Source organism: Lissotriton helveticus, chromosome 6 (genome assembly GCF_964261635.1).
Source record: "Lissotriton helveticus chromosome 6, aLisHel1.1, whole genome shotgun sequence".
NCBI lineage: Eukaryota > Metazoa > Chordata > Amphibia > Caudata > Salamandridae > Lissotriton > Lissotriton helveticus.
Genome location: NC_136067.1, coordinates 2,029,828,216 through 2,029,842,663, shown reverse-complemented (window position 1 = coordinate 2,029,842,663; position 14,448 = coordinate 2,029,828,216). Strand labels below are relative to the sequence as shown.

The following is a 14,448-nucleotide window of genomic DNA, read 5'->3' as shown; positions in this document are numbered from 1 at the left end:
CTCCCACCCCCCACAGCGACTTGAGCCCCTATCAAATGAGTAGCTGCACTTAACAAACCCATGATTGATTGATTGATATTATACCCAGGAGGAGAGCATAAAGCATGTCCTAGTATTCTTTAGCTGGGAGGTGGACCCAGAAGTAAGCCAGTGGTCCCCGATGGGTGGCAGACATCACTTCCAGGTCAACCATTAGGAATACCTTGAAAATGTTCCTTTTTGTTTTTCTGATTTTTTTCTCTAAGGTGCTGCTCTATAAATGTGCATTTTATAAATAAATAAATAAATAAATCAATTCATTCAGGATCACCAGGAAGTCTACTCTGAGGTGTTTTGGAAAGGCTGGACGGAAATTAGCAAGAAACATTGACATTTAGCATCAAGTTATATCCCGCTTCAATACCATCCATGTTCAATACTTTCAAGGACCTTGAAGGATTTATCCAAAGGTGCACAGGCTAAATATGCAAAGATATTTGTCCCAGGTAAGAACTGCAGCAATAACAAATAATTGTGCCCACGGATGATTGGGGAGAGGAGTTAGTACTTCATTCAGTACCAGCCTGTACTTAGTATCAATAATTTTAGAGCTTAACTGACGCTCCACCCACAACATCTCAGTCTCTAACAAGGCAGAAAACCTTTCATTAACACCATACAAACCACCAGGTCTAGTGAAATTCTTTTGAATGTTTCTTTGCATGTTGCAAAAATATTTTGTTCCAGTTCCGCACGTGTGCCCCTGAAGTAAAGAGTGAACATGTATGATGGACTAACTTGACAGTTCTAAAGTGAAGCTGCAAAAAAACTTTGACAATTGGAAGAGGATGAGTCAACAACACTGATGCAGTGTTAGAAATTGTAGCGTTCACCCGAAAATGCCGGTTCAGGGCTCGTAAATGTCGAGACCTCGGAAGCACTACAACACCCAGAACGCCCTGGGTCCGGGCAAACCAGAAATTACCTCCCGAGCAGCCATAAAAATACTTCCCAGGAACAACCGGGTGCTTGTCAATCTTTCCGGTTGGTTAAGCTCTGGCGTTGTAACCGTTCACTTGAGTGTGGGCTGGTGCAGACGCCGATTTCAGAAGGGAGCGGAAGCTTGCCTTCCCGCTACGGACGCCGAGACAGAAGGGAGCGGACGCTTGCCTTCCCGCAAAGGACGCCGAGACAGAAGGGAGCGGACGCTTGCCTTCCCGCAAAGGACGCCGAGAGAGAAGGGAGCGGACGCTTGCCTTCCCGCTACGGACGCAGAGACAGAAGGGAGCGGACGCTTGCCTTCCCGCTACGGACGCAGAGACAGAAGGGAGCGGACGCTTGCCTTCCCGCCGAGGAACTCAATCACCGCTGGCGAGGTAGGACCTAGTACAGTAAGCACGGCCGTGCTTGAGTATTCGGTAACTTTTCTGAAACGCTTTGACACCGTACACCTTTATAGTTTTGTACATTCAGTGTTGGGACCTTTGTGGCGCATTGATAATCAGGAGTGATGCTAACTACCTGGGGGTGTGGATTCCAACCCTGAACTAGAATGTGGGGTGAGCCGTGACGGAACGGTTATTGACCTGCAGGAACCTAAGACTGAAACCCTTCGGCCATTTGTGTATGGGCGGTGATGGAACTTATAGAACCGCGCCCGATACAGTACTCACTGCAGACTGTTCTCCAGTGGGCATTCAGTAAGTGTTCCCCTAACCTCCCCTGACATCTATAGCGCGTTATATGCGCATAGCGTCTAATAAGGTGTTCTTGTTTTCTAGAACAGTTGTGCATCGGAAGACCTCTCAGACCCGTGACCAGACTGGAAGGGGCGTGTTCTCAACAACCACCCTGTCTTGCTTTTCCCTTCCCTTTTTCTGGAGTACTGCCTGTCCATGGTGTGTACCCTCACACAGGAAGGGGTTGTACTAATAGGAACTGGGAGGACTTTCTCCAAGCTGTGGTCCCCGCTGGCTAGACACCTAAGGTTAGTGGGTTTGCCTGTCGGCCGCTAACCGTGACAGATTGACACGCCCAAGGAAGAAGCTTAGCCTGGACCATGGATACGAGTGCGGCTTTAGCCTCTCTACTTGAGGGCTTCGGCGCACTACAGCAGGAAGTCCATGCTTCTCGATTGGAGAATCAGGACCTGAGAAAGGAACTGAATACCATGCGTAGGGAAGTCGCTGGCTTGTCACGAAAGGGTCCCGGAGCAGGGTCCTACATTCGGGAGGCCACGCTCCCCCCTCCTGGGCATACATTATCCCAGCCGTCTCCCCCGTCAGCAACCGGGGGAGGGTTCTTTACCCCTACAGCCATGCCTTCGTCCTCCTCCGATCACTCCCCAACGGTGCACGTAATACAGAACACAGGAATACCTTTGGCCCCTCCTGAACGTTTTTATGGGGACCCCAGGAAATTCGAAACCTTCTTGAACCAGTGCAGTCTCCACTTCCTGTGCAAACCAGCAGTGTTCCAGGAGGACGCAGCAAAGACATCGTTCATGATGTCTTATATGGGAGGGAATGCCGCAAGCTGGACGATACCCTTAATGGAAAGGAACGATCCAGTCTTGCATCTGTTTCCGGATTTCTGTTCTGCCTTAAGGAAACTGTTTGATCGAAAGACTCACATGTTGTCCCTGGATAAGGAACTCCTTACGCTGCGCCAGGGGTCACAAGACCTATTGTCTTACATCACGTCCTTCAACCGACTAGTGGCCGAAACAGATTGGCCCCAAGAGAAACGGACTTCCTTGTTTTATCAGGGGTTAAGAAGTGAACTGAAGGACGTCCTATCACAGGTTGTCCAGATGCCGGCGACTTGCGAGGAACTAATAGATCTCACTGTGCAATTAGACCATCGGCTGTTGGAACGAAGAGGGGATCGGAACAGGGGTGACGGAAGAGGATGGTATCCCAAACCAAAACCCCCGTCCGAAGATAGCACCAAAGTCACCGACGGGACCGAACCGATGCAAATCGGCGGAATACGAGGCCCCCTGTCTTCCGAGGAACGAGAAAGACGACGCAAAATGAAACTATGCCTTTACTGCGGTAAAGGAGGGCATTTCATAAGAGAATGCAAGGCGAGGGCCCAACAACCAGAAAGAAACCTGGCTCTGCGTAAACCAGCCGTCATGGGAACCAAAGAGACGTCGGAAAACTAAAAAGTCCACACCAGGTGGAGATCACTGGGGTGGACGAGCGGCTGACATCGATCTCCTCGCTCCTCGCGAATACCCTGATGCCCGCTGTGGCCCATATCAGCATGCCAGTCTCTTTGTGGTCCTCGAAGGACACGATCACGCACATGGACGCTCTGCTGGATTCCGGGGCAACAGGCAACTACATGGACATAGACTATGCAAACTCACTCGGAATAGCCTGGGAGAAGAAAGATGAACCCGAAAATGTGAAGGCTGTGGACGGTTCCGCCTTGACTTCCGGACCGGTCACACTACATACTCTACCTCTGCGTATGCAGCATGAAGAACATGCGGAGTATATCCAATTCGATTTAATTGCGGCACCTCAGTTTCGCCTCATATTAGGGATGCCCTGGCTAACTCTACACGACCCTGATGTCAGCTGGTCCGCACGTACGGTGTCCCTGAACTCGAACTACTGCAAAGAACATTGTCAAGGACTTCCCGCCTTGGCGACGGAAGACAACGAGATACCCGGTGCTCGCCACTTGGCTTTGTCTTGTACAGTGGAACATATATGTAGCGCCACCAGCCTACCCGAGGTCTATAAGGGGTATAGTTCCCTCTTTGACAAACAGAAGGCAACTCGGTTACCCCCGCATCGGGTATACGATTGTTGCATCAACCTGCTCCCTGGGGCATCCATTCCATGCAGTTGCGTTTACGCTCTTACCGAACATGAAAACACATATCTCCAGAACTACATAGAGGAAAATCTGGCTTCTGGGTTCATCGGTCATTCCACATCCCCTGCTTCGTCGCCTTTGTTTTTTATACCGAAGAAGGACTGTGCCGAGTTGAGGCCATGTATCGATTACAGGGCATTGAACAACATCACGGTAAAAAATCGCTATCCCCTCCCTTTGATCTCGGTATTAATGGATCAAATCAAAGGAGCCCGTTACTTTACGAAGTTGGACCTTCGAGGGGCCTACCATTTGGTACGGGTCAAAAAAGGCGACGAGTGGAAGACTGCGTTCCGCACCAAGTTCAGTCTCTTCGAATATAAGGTGATGCCCTTTGGCCTCTGCAACGCCCCTGCGGCCTTCCAATACTTTATGGACGAAGTGCTCAGGGGCCTACTGGATACCACCTGCATGGTCTACATCATGGGTACTCACAAACTTTCTCTCGGGGGCCAAATTTACAGTGTGGTTTGTGGCCAAGGGCCGCACCGGTGGGGGCGGGGTCAAAGGGGGAGGGGGCGGGGCTAAAACAAAAAGAAAACTTGTGACCATGAGGTTGCACACAGGTCCCTGCAGCAGATGCCTTCATCCACTGAGCCACCAGACCCAGCATACATACATCTCTCTCTCCCTCCTGCCCTCCCTCTCCCTCCTGCCCTCCCTGTCCCTCCTGCCCTCCCTGTCCCTCCTGCCCTCCCTCTCCCTCCTGCCCTCCCTCTCCCTCCTGCCCTCTCTCCCTCCTGCCCTCCCTCCTGCCCTCCCTCTCCCTCCCTCTCCCTCCTGCCCTCTCTCCCTCCTGCCCTCTCTCTCCCTCCTGCCCTCCCTCTCCCTCCTGCCCTCTCTCTCCCTCCTGCCCTCTCTCTCCCTCCTGCCCTCCCTCTCCCTCCTGCCCTCCGTGTCCCTCCTGCCCTCCCTCCTGCCCTCTCTCGCCCTCCCTCTCCCTCCTGCCCTCCCTCTCCCTCCTGCCCTCCCTCTCCCTCCCGCCCTCCCTCTCCCGCCCTCCCTCCTGCCCTCCATCCTGCCCTCTCTCTCCCTCCTGCCCTCCCTCTCCCTCGTGCCCTCTCTCTCCCTCCTGCCCTCTCTCTCCGTCCCTCTCCCTCCTGCCCTCCCTCTCCCTCGTGCCCTCTCTCTCCTTCCTGCCCTCTCTCTCCCTCCTGCCCTCCATCCTGCCCTCTCCCTCTCTCTCCCTCCTGCCTTCTCCCTCCCTCTCCCTCCTGCCCTCCCTCTCTCTCTCCCTCATGCCCTCTCTCTCCCTCCTGCCCTCTCTCTCCCTCCTGTCCTTTCTCCTGCCCTCCCCCTCCCTCTGCCCTCTCTCTCCCTCCTGCCCTCCCTCTCCTGCCCTCCCTCTCCTGCCCTCCCTCCCTCCTGCCCTCTCTCTCCCTCCTGCCCTCCCTCTCCCTCCTGGCCTCCCTCTCCCTCCTGCCCTTCCTCTCCCTCCTGCCCTCCCTCCTGCCCTCTCTCGCCCTCTCTCTCCCTCCTGTCCTCCCTCTCCCTCCTGCCCTCTCTCCCTCCTGCCCTCCCTCTCCCTCCTGCCCTCTCTCTCCCTCCTGCCCTCTCTCCCTCCTGCCCTCTCTCTCCCTCCTGCCCTCCCTCTCCCTCCTGCCCTCCCTCCTGCCCTCTCTCGCCCTCCCTCCTGCCCTCCCTCTCCCTCCTGCCCTCCCTCTCCCTCTCCCCCTCCTGCCCTCCATCCTGCCCTCTCTCTCCCTCCTGCCCTCTCTCCCTCCTGCCCTCCCTCTCCCTCCTGCCCTCCCTCCTGTCCTCTCTCCCTCCTGCCCTCTCTCTCCCTCCTGTCCTCCCTCTCCCTCCTGCCCTCCCTCCTGCCCTCTCTCTCCTGCCCTCCCTCCTGCCCTCCCTCTCCCTCCTGCCCTCTCTCTCCCTCGTGCCCTCTCTCTCCCTCCTGCCCTCCCTCCTGCCCTCTCTCGCCCTCCCTCTCCCTCCTGCCCTCCCTCTCCCCCTCCTGCCCTCCATCCTGCCCTCTCTATCTCCCTCCTGCCCTCCCTCTCTCTCTCCCTCCTGCCCTCTCTCTCCCTCCTGTCCTCTCTCTCCCTCCTGTCCTCTCTCTCCCTCCTGTCCTCTCTCTCCCTCCTGCCCTCCCTCTCCCTCCTGCCCTCTCTCTCCCTCCTGCCCTCCCTCTCCCTCCTGCCCTCCCTCGCCCTCCTGTCATCTCTCTCCCTCCTGCCCTTTCTCGCCCTCTCTCTCCCTCCTGTCCTCCCTCTCCCTCCTGCCCTCCCTCTCACTCCTGCCCTCTCTCTCACTCCTGCCCTCCCTCTCCCTCCTGCCCTCCCTCTCCCTCTTGTCCTCTCTCTCCCTCCTGCCCTCCCTCCTGCCCTCCCTCTCACTCCTGCCCTCTCTCTCCTTCCTGCCCTCCCTCTCCCTCCTGCCCTCCCTCTCCCTCTTGTCCTCTCTCTCCCTCCTGCCCTCCCTCCTGCCCTCCCTCTCTCTCTCCCTCCTGCCCTCTCTCTCCCTCCTGTCCTCCCTCTCTCTCCTGCCCTCCATGCTGCCCTCCCTCTCTCTCTCCCTCCTGCCCTCCCTCCTGTCCTCCCTCTCCCTCCTGCCCTCCCTGTCCCTCCTGCCCTCCATCTCCCTCCCTCCTGCCCTCCCTCTCTCCCTCCTGTCCTCTCTCTCCCTCCTGCCCTCCCTCTCCCTCCTGCCCTCTCTCTCCCTCCTGCCCTCCCTCTCCCTCCTGCCCTCCCTCGCCCTCCTGTCATCTCTCTCCCTCCTGCCCTTTCTCGCCCTCTCTCTCCCTCCTGTCCTCCCTCTCCCTCCTGCCCTCCCTCTCACTCCTGCCCTCTCTCTCACTCCTGCCCTCCCTCTCCCTCCTGCCCTCCCTCTCCCTCTTGTCCTCTCTCTCCCTCCTGCCCTCCCTCCTGCCCTCCCTCTCACTCCTGCCCTCTCTCTCCTTCCTGCCCTCCCTCTCCCTCCTGCCCTCCCTCTCCCTCTTGTCCTCTCTCTCCCTCCTGCCCTCCCTCCTGCCCTCCCTCTCTCTCTCCCTCCTGCCCTCTCTCTCCCTCCTGTCCTCCCTCTCTCTCCTGCCCTCCATGCTGCCCTCCCTCTCTCTCTCCCTCCTGCCCTCCCTCCTGTCCTCCCTCTCCCTCCTGCCCTCCCTGTCCCTCCTGCCCTCCATCTCCCTCCCTCCTGCCCTCCCTCTCTCCCTCCTGCCCTCCCTCTCCATCTCTCTTTCCATCCAGCTCTCCCTCTCCCTCCCCCTCTGTCATCTCACTGTGTGTGTCTGTCTGTGTCAGCCTTCAGCCCGGGCCGATACAGCTTCCTCAGCGCACACACAGAAAGATCCCTATCTGGCAAGAAGTTTCTCATGACTAAAATGCAGTTTGCGCGCGCCCTTCTTAGGAGTGTCCACAGGACTGTGAGTGAATGGACACCGCATCAGGGTGATTAAGGGTGTGTGGGGGGCAAAGAGACAGCCATCCATCAGTCGCACCAAAGTACTTAGCAGGTCGTTAAAAGACCATTTACATATTATTGAGGCTTTGTTGTAGTGCCCCTGCATCTCCACTCTGACCAACATCTCGCCCGGCTCCACAGAGCAGAGGCGCTAAGAGGTGAAATACAACAAAGCCTCTGCTCTGTGGGGGCCGGGGGAGCGGTGATTATCAAGGTCTCCGAGCCCAGCACTGCTGCGGCGGTGTTTGCCAACACTGATAAATTATTTTTTTAAGCACAGGTACGATTGTCTCGAAGGTCCGCGGGCCGCCAAGGAAGGCTTGCCGGGCCGCATCCGGCCCGCGGGCCGTACTATGAGTACCCCTGGTCTACATCGACGACATTCTCGTCTACTCACGTACCCTCCACGAACACGAGAAACACGTGAAGGACGTCTTACATCGCTTGCAGCAACACGACTTGTACGCCAAGTTGGAGAAATGCCTTTTCCATGCTACTGAGGTGTCCTTCCTAGGGTACGTGATAAATGCTAACGGGTTTCAAATGGAGGACGGGAAAGTAGAGGCCATCACGAACTGGAAAGCTCCGCAGAGCGTCAAATCTGTGCAAAGTTTCTTAGGCTTTGCAAATTATGACAGGCGCTTCCTTAAGGACTTCTCCAAGATTATCCACCCCATTTCCCGTCTGCTAAGGAAAAACGCTCCGTTCGTGTGGGGTGATGAAGCCGAACAGTCATTTCGGACACTCAAAGAACGGTTCACCCAAGCACCTATCTTGCGCCATCCGGACGCTCATCTTCCTTTCATTTTGGAAACATATGCGTCTCAATACGCCTTGGGAGGGGTGTTATCACAACGCCACCCTACGACAGGGCAGATCCACCCTGTTGCTTTCTACTCCAAAAAACTCAATCCGAGTGAGGTCAACTATTCCATCACCGATAAAGAGCTGCTCGCCATTAAAAGAGGATGTGAGGAATGGCGCCACTACCTACTGGGAGCCCGGCACACCATCGAGATATACACGGACCATCGGAACTTGTTGTTCCTGAAAACAGCTAAAGCCCTCACACCTCGACAACTCAGATGGACCCTGTTTTTCTCAGACTATGACTTCGTCATTAAATACCGTCCCGGACCACAAAACGGAAAGGCCGATGCTCTCTCCCGGAATCAAGACTCCCAAGACCTACAGCCGGCCGTCCAAGAGGAACCGCCTTCCATTTTACCTGAAGGGTCCTTTCCTGAAAACACCATTGCCTTGCTCACGTCCACAGACTTCATCGAGGACATCAGGGTGGCGTTAACGGAGGTCGATGCCCAGGCCTGGCTACAAGAGGAGCCCCAAGGGCGGTCACAGATCGATGATCTTCTGTACTACCGCCATGCGTTATATGTACCTGACCCGGGATTACATATGCAGGTGCTCAATTGGGCCCATGATTCTGTGTTAGGGGGCCATTGGGGGGTATACAAAACCATAGCCACCATTGAACGGTCGTTCTGGTGGCCCACCTTGCGAAACGACGTCAAGAAATACGTCAGGAACTGTTCGGTATGTACTCAGAGTAAAGCAAAACATACCAAACCCACAGGGCTACTCCTGCCTATTCCAATCCCCCCTAAACCTTGGCACACCGTCTCCATGGACTTCATTGTGGAAATGCCCGTATGTCAAGGGAAAACAACGATCCTGGTACTCATCGATCATTTAACCAAAATGGGCCATTTTGTACCATTGGAGGGCGTGCCGACATCGGCTGAACTGGAAATGGTGATACTTCAACATTTAGTCAGAGCTCATGGGATTCCTAGCGTCTTCATTACGGACAGGGGGTCACAATTCACATCCCAATTTTGGAAGGCCCTCTGCAAGTCTTTAGCCATTGATGCCCGGCTCTCAACGAGTTACCATCCGCAAACGGATGGCAAGACTGAACGGCTCAACCAGACCATAGAACAATACCTGCGATGTTTTATCCTGCAGAACACAACGGATTGGGTCACCCTCCTGTGGTTAGCTGAATTTACCTACAACAACTCCGAACATTCCACCCTGGGTTGTTCCCCGTTCTTCTGTCTTTTGGGATATCACCCTAATATTCTCCCCTTTGACTGGCCGGTATCTTCCAATTTGCCCAGCATACAGGAACATCATGCGCATCTCCAAGCTGTTCGGATTGATGCGATACATCATTTGTCTGATGCTCAAGCCTCACAAAAACGTTTTGCCGACAGGAAACGCTGTCTTGAACCGGCCTATCAGGTGGGGGACAAGGTATGGCTCTCCACAAGACACATACACCTCCGGGGTATAAACAAACTGAAGCCCAAGTATATAGGTCCCTATAGTGTTGAGGAAGTCATCAACCCTGTGGCACTTCGATTGGCCATCCCCCGTTCCTGGCGGCTACACCACGTTTTCCACGTTTCCCTCCTCCTACCCTGTCACGTTGATACCAGATTGCCTGTCCATTGTCCTCCGGTACTGGTGGAGGGTTTGGAGGAATATGAGGTAGACGAACTATTGGATTCCAGGCTGCACCGGGGTAGGGTCCAATACCTAGTGAGTTGGAAAGGATTTGCGGTTGAGGAGAGGACCTGGGAACCTGAGCGGAACCTTCATTGCCCTGACTTGGTGGCGCAGTTTCACCTGGAGCATCCAGGGACGCGGGGGCGACCGCCGGGTCGGCGGTCCTTGAGAGGGGGTTCTGTAGCGTTCACCCGAAAATGCCGGTTCAGGGCTCGTAAATGTCGAGACCTCGGAAGCACTACAACACCCAGAACGCCCTGGGTCCGGGCAAACCGGAAATTACCTCCCGAGCAGCCATAAAAATACTTCCCAAGAACAACCGGGTGCTTGTCAATCTTTCCGGTTGGTTAAGCTCTGGCGTTGTAACCGTTCACTTGAGTGTGGGCTGGTGCAGACGCCGATTTCAGAAGGGAGCGGACGCTTGCCTTCCCGCTACGGACGCCGAGACAGAAGGGAGCGGACGCTTGCCTTCCCGCAAAGGACGCCGAGACAGAAGGGAGCGGACGCTTGCCTTCCCGCAAAGGACGCCGAGACAGAAGGGAGCGGACGCTTGCCTTCCCGCAAAGGACGCCGAGACAGAAGGGAGCGGATGCTTGCCTTCCCGCAAAAGACGCCGAGAGAGAAGGGAGCGGACGCTTGCCTTCCCGCTACGGATGCAGAGACAGAAGGGAGCGGACGCTTGCCTTCCCGCCGATGAACTCAATCACCGCTGGCGAGGTAGGACCTAGTACAGTAAGCACGGCCGTGCTTGAGTATTCGGTAACTTTTCTGAAACGCTTTGACACCGTACACCTTTATAGTTTTGTACATTCAGTGTTGGGACCTTTGTGGCGCATTGATAATCAGGAGTGACGCTTACTACCTGGGGGTGTGGATTCCAACCCTGAACTAGAATGTGGGGTGAGCCGTGACGGAACGGTTATTGACCTGCAGGAACCTAAGCCTGAAACCCTTCGGCCATTTGTGTATGGGCGGTGGTGGAACTTATAGAACCGCGCCCGATACAGTACTCACTGCAGACTGTTCTCCAGTGGGCATTCAGTAAGTGTTCCCCTAACCTCCCCTGACATCTATAGCGCGTTATATGCGCATAGCGTCTAATAAGGTGTTCTTGTTTTCTAGAACAGTTGTGCATCGGAAGACCTCTCAGACCCGTGACCAGACTGGAAGGGGCGTCTTCTCAACAACCACCCTGTCTTGCTTTTCCCTTCCCTTTTTCTGGAGTACTGCCTGTCCCTGGTGTGTACCCTCACACAGGAAGGGGTTGTACTAATAGGAACTGGGAGGACTTTCTCGAAGCTGTGGTCCCCGCTGGCTAGACACATAAGGTTAGTGGCTTGTTCTCTTCGTGGGTTTGCCTGTCGTCCGCTAACCGTGACAGAAATGGGGTTTCTGGTTGGCTACGGTATACACCTAGGCCAGGCATAACCCACCATTCTAGTCTGAGTAAGCTAGATATACTACTGGGATAATCTGTGCTCACCCTCTGGTAGCTTGGCACAGAGCAGGCAGGCTAATCTCAAAAGGCAATGTGTAAAGTATTTATCCAACACAGACACACACAAACATAGTAACAATGAATACACCACAAAAAGACTCCACACAGGTTTAAAAAAAATAGCTTTCTGTATTCCAAACAAAACCAGACCAAAATAATAAAATCAGATGTATACTTTGAGTTATGCACGTTTTAAAATCACATTAAATGCAAGTTTCGAATATCTTAAAAATGCAGGAGAATACAGTGTTTGACTTAAGACTGACATCTAGCAGGTTAGTTGCAATCACTCAGGACCAGATTGACAGACAGGAGACACCCGCCAGGGATCTGGAAGTATACGAGAAATTAGTCACCCAACAACGCAAGGTAGCACTAGGTCTCTCCAAGACCGGCATGTATAGTTCATCTCAGCCGCTCAAGCACGCATGCCAACTAACTACGGGTTTCCCCTGGGTCCCGCTGCACACTGTACCTGGTTGGTGGGGGGGCCCTGATGTGGGGGAGAACCCAACGTCGATGAGGCGGCACAAACACAGGGCAGAAGTGTCAGTGGGCCTCATGAGCAGGGCCCGCGTTGATGAGGTTGGCTTCCTCCGGGAAGAGAAGACCAGTGATCGCACTGCTTCAGTGGGCGTAGACGGCAGATGAGCAATGCGTCTTGGGTGCCTGGATGATCAAGGCATCAAGTCTCAGGAAGGTGCTGCTGAAGGACCGGGTGGAAATTACAGGAATGCAGTCTTGGAGAGGTGCAGAGCAAATCCTACAGGAAATCACTGTTCTTGGGCACACACAGCAAGAGAACTGGAGCCATATAGGAGCGCTTGCTTTACTCACAAGCAGGTTTAGCAATCAGACATGCTCTGATCTTTGTTGGCAACCACCTACCATAAAGTAGCACAGTCCCACAGTAGGGGTAAGAAGGGGGAAATATTTGATGGCCCTGAAATTTCCAGTATTGGGGTTAAGCTAATAGCCCTTGGAGAGCTCTTTAAAATCAGCCCAGCAAAACAGTAGCAGGTCAGCCAGGCAGATAATAAAGTGGTAGTCCCTCCTGCAGCTCAACAAGCAGCAGACCAACACAGCAGATCAATTAGCAGGACAGCAGTTCCTTCTAGCAATGTGCAGATGTAGAGCCAGTGTTGTCCGGGTACAGGTCAAAAAAGTGCTTTATTAGAATGGGTCAGAGGCCCAGTACTTATACCCAAAATTGCCTTTGAAGTGGAGGCGACCTCAAAGCAGGATCGTTGAAGTGTGCAGGACCCCTTTCAGCCCAGTCTTGCCTACAAGGCTAACCCTGGAGACTTGATCAGTGCTTTGTGTGAGGGCAGGACACTACCTAACAACGCAGATGTGTCAGTCCCTCCCGTTCCCTCTGCCCGGGATGACCTATCAGTATGCAGATTATAATAATAATAATAATAATAATAATCCACATTTGTATAGCGCACAATCACCCGTTAGGGTCTCTAGGCGCTGGGGGCCGTCGGGAAGATTAAGCAAGCTATTGCCCAGAGTCGCATGGTGCTGGGCTAACCTGCCGCCGGAGCCGGGGATCGAACCCTGATCCCCAGATTCCAGTGTCAGTCGCCCTGGCCGCGGCGCCACACCTCTCCCAGATTAATGCAGATGTAGTTGAGTGTCCTGATTTTGTGGCTTTCTTGAGGGAATGCACAAAGTGTAAATGTCACCCAAACCCTATACGTGTATTGGAGATAGACTGGAAGGCACACAAAGAGCTAAGAGCAGAGAAATGTCCACTTTAAAAGTGCCACTCCTAAATTAGCAATGCCAAATTCCACCTTACCAGTGAAGAGGATGTGTCATTACCAATCCAAAGATACAAAATTAAAACTTGTTACTTCTTTGCAATTAGGAATTACAGCTTAAAAGTATTTCAAGGAATCCCCAAGGTTAACCTATGAGAGGAGCAGGCATCACCGAGCATGTAAAACACATAGGTAAATGTCCTACTTTTTACTTACATAGCACTCTGCATTTAGGGCCCACCTTAGGGGTCATCTACATGTAATACAAGGGGAGATTCAGGCTTGGCAAGTAGTTTTAAATGCCAAGTCAAAGTGGCAGTAAACTGCACACAAAGGTGCTACAGATTTAAAAGGCTACTTAAGTGGGTGGCACAATCAGTGCTGCAGGCCCACTTGTAGCATATGAAATACAGGCCCTGAGTATATGATATACCACTTTACAAGGAACGTACCAGTATATCAAATATGCCAATCAGGTAAACACCAATATAATTTTAGGGAGAAGCACATGCACATCAGCACTGGTTAGCAGGGGTAAGGTGCTCAGAATCCTCAGGCCAACAAAAAGAGACATACCAGGAGGCAAAAAGTCTGGGGAAACACCACCCTAAGGATGCGAGGTCTAACTCACCCTTACAAACATCTGCAACAATCTCAGTATGCATTGACTGGACTCCGCTGCCATGGAACTGTTTTAAACTCTTCCATGCTCATGACGGCTCCCGGCCGTCATGAGTCACAGTGGGAGTGTGCTGATGACGGCCGGGAGCCGTCTTGTCCACGCCCGCGATCAGAATGTTCAGCACTGCGGCGGAATTCGTGCCGCAGCGATGAGGTTAACATTGTACCTGGTTATCAATATACAACATAAACTCCAACAGGGCAAGAGTTTTCAGCACCAAATTTGAGTCCTCAGCAGCTCCTATTATATCAGCCCCAATGTAAGGCACAGAGTGATCAGCACATCTATTCCAACTGCTCTCCTTCCAGAAACTGTGCACCCTGCCTTCCAGTGCAGCTGGATAAGATTACGTGCTGAGCTCTTTCTACTTTAATTTAAAAAAAAAATAGTCATCATGCAGGGTCACTCAATGGAAGCTCCTCATTGACTGCAAAACACAATTATTTCAATCTCATTAGATGACAAACAACCCAGGGTCTTATTGAGCTCCATCTCCTTTTGCTGCTGTGATCTTAATCTGTTCATGTATTGTGATTCAGGGACCCCAACGCCTAATCTCTATATTCTGTTGCGGTACAGGAAAATGTATGTTTATGGAAAATTTTCTGTTCATATTTGATCTCCTTCCTTTATAATTGGTGATAATTCCCATTAGGTAGTTAAGGAGAGATAGGATGATGGCAGAGGGTCTC

At 53.3% G+C, this 14,448-nt stretch overlaps 1 protein-coding gene across 7 annotated transcripts in view; it reads right to left on the bottom strand.

The window, feature by feature from the left end:
- Nucleotides 1–14,448, bottom strand: part of SLC5A6 (solute carrier family 5 member 6) — a 383,801-nt gene that overhangs the window by 114,258 nt on the left and 255,095 nt on the right. The window lies entirely within an intron of this gene.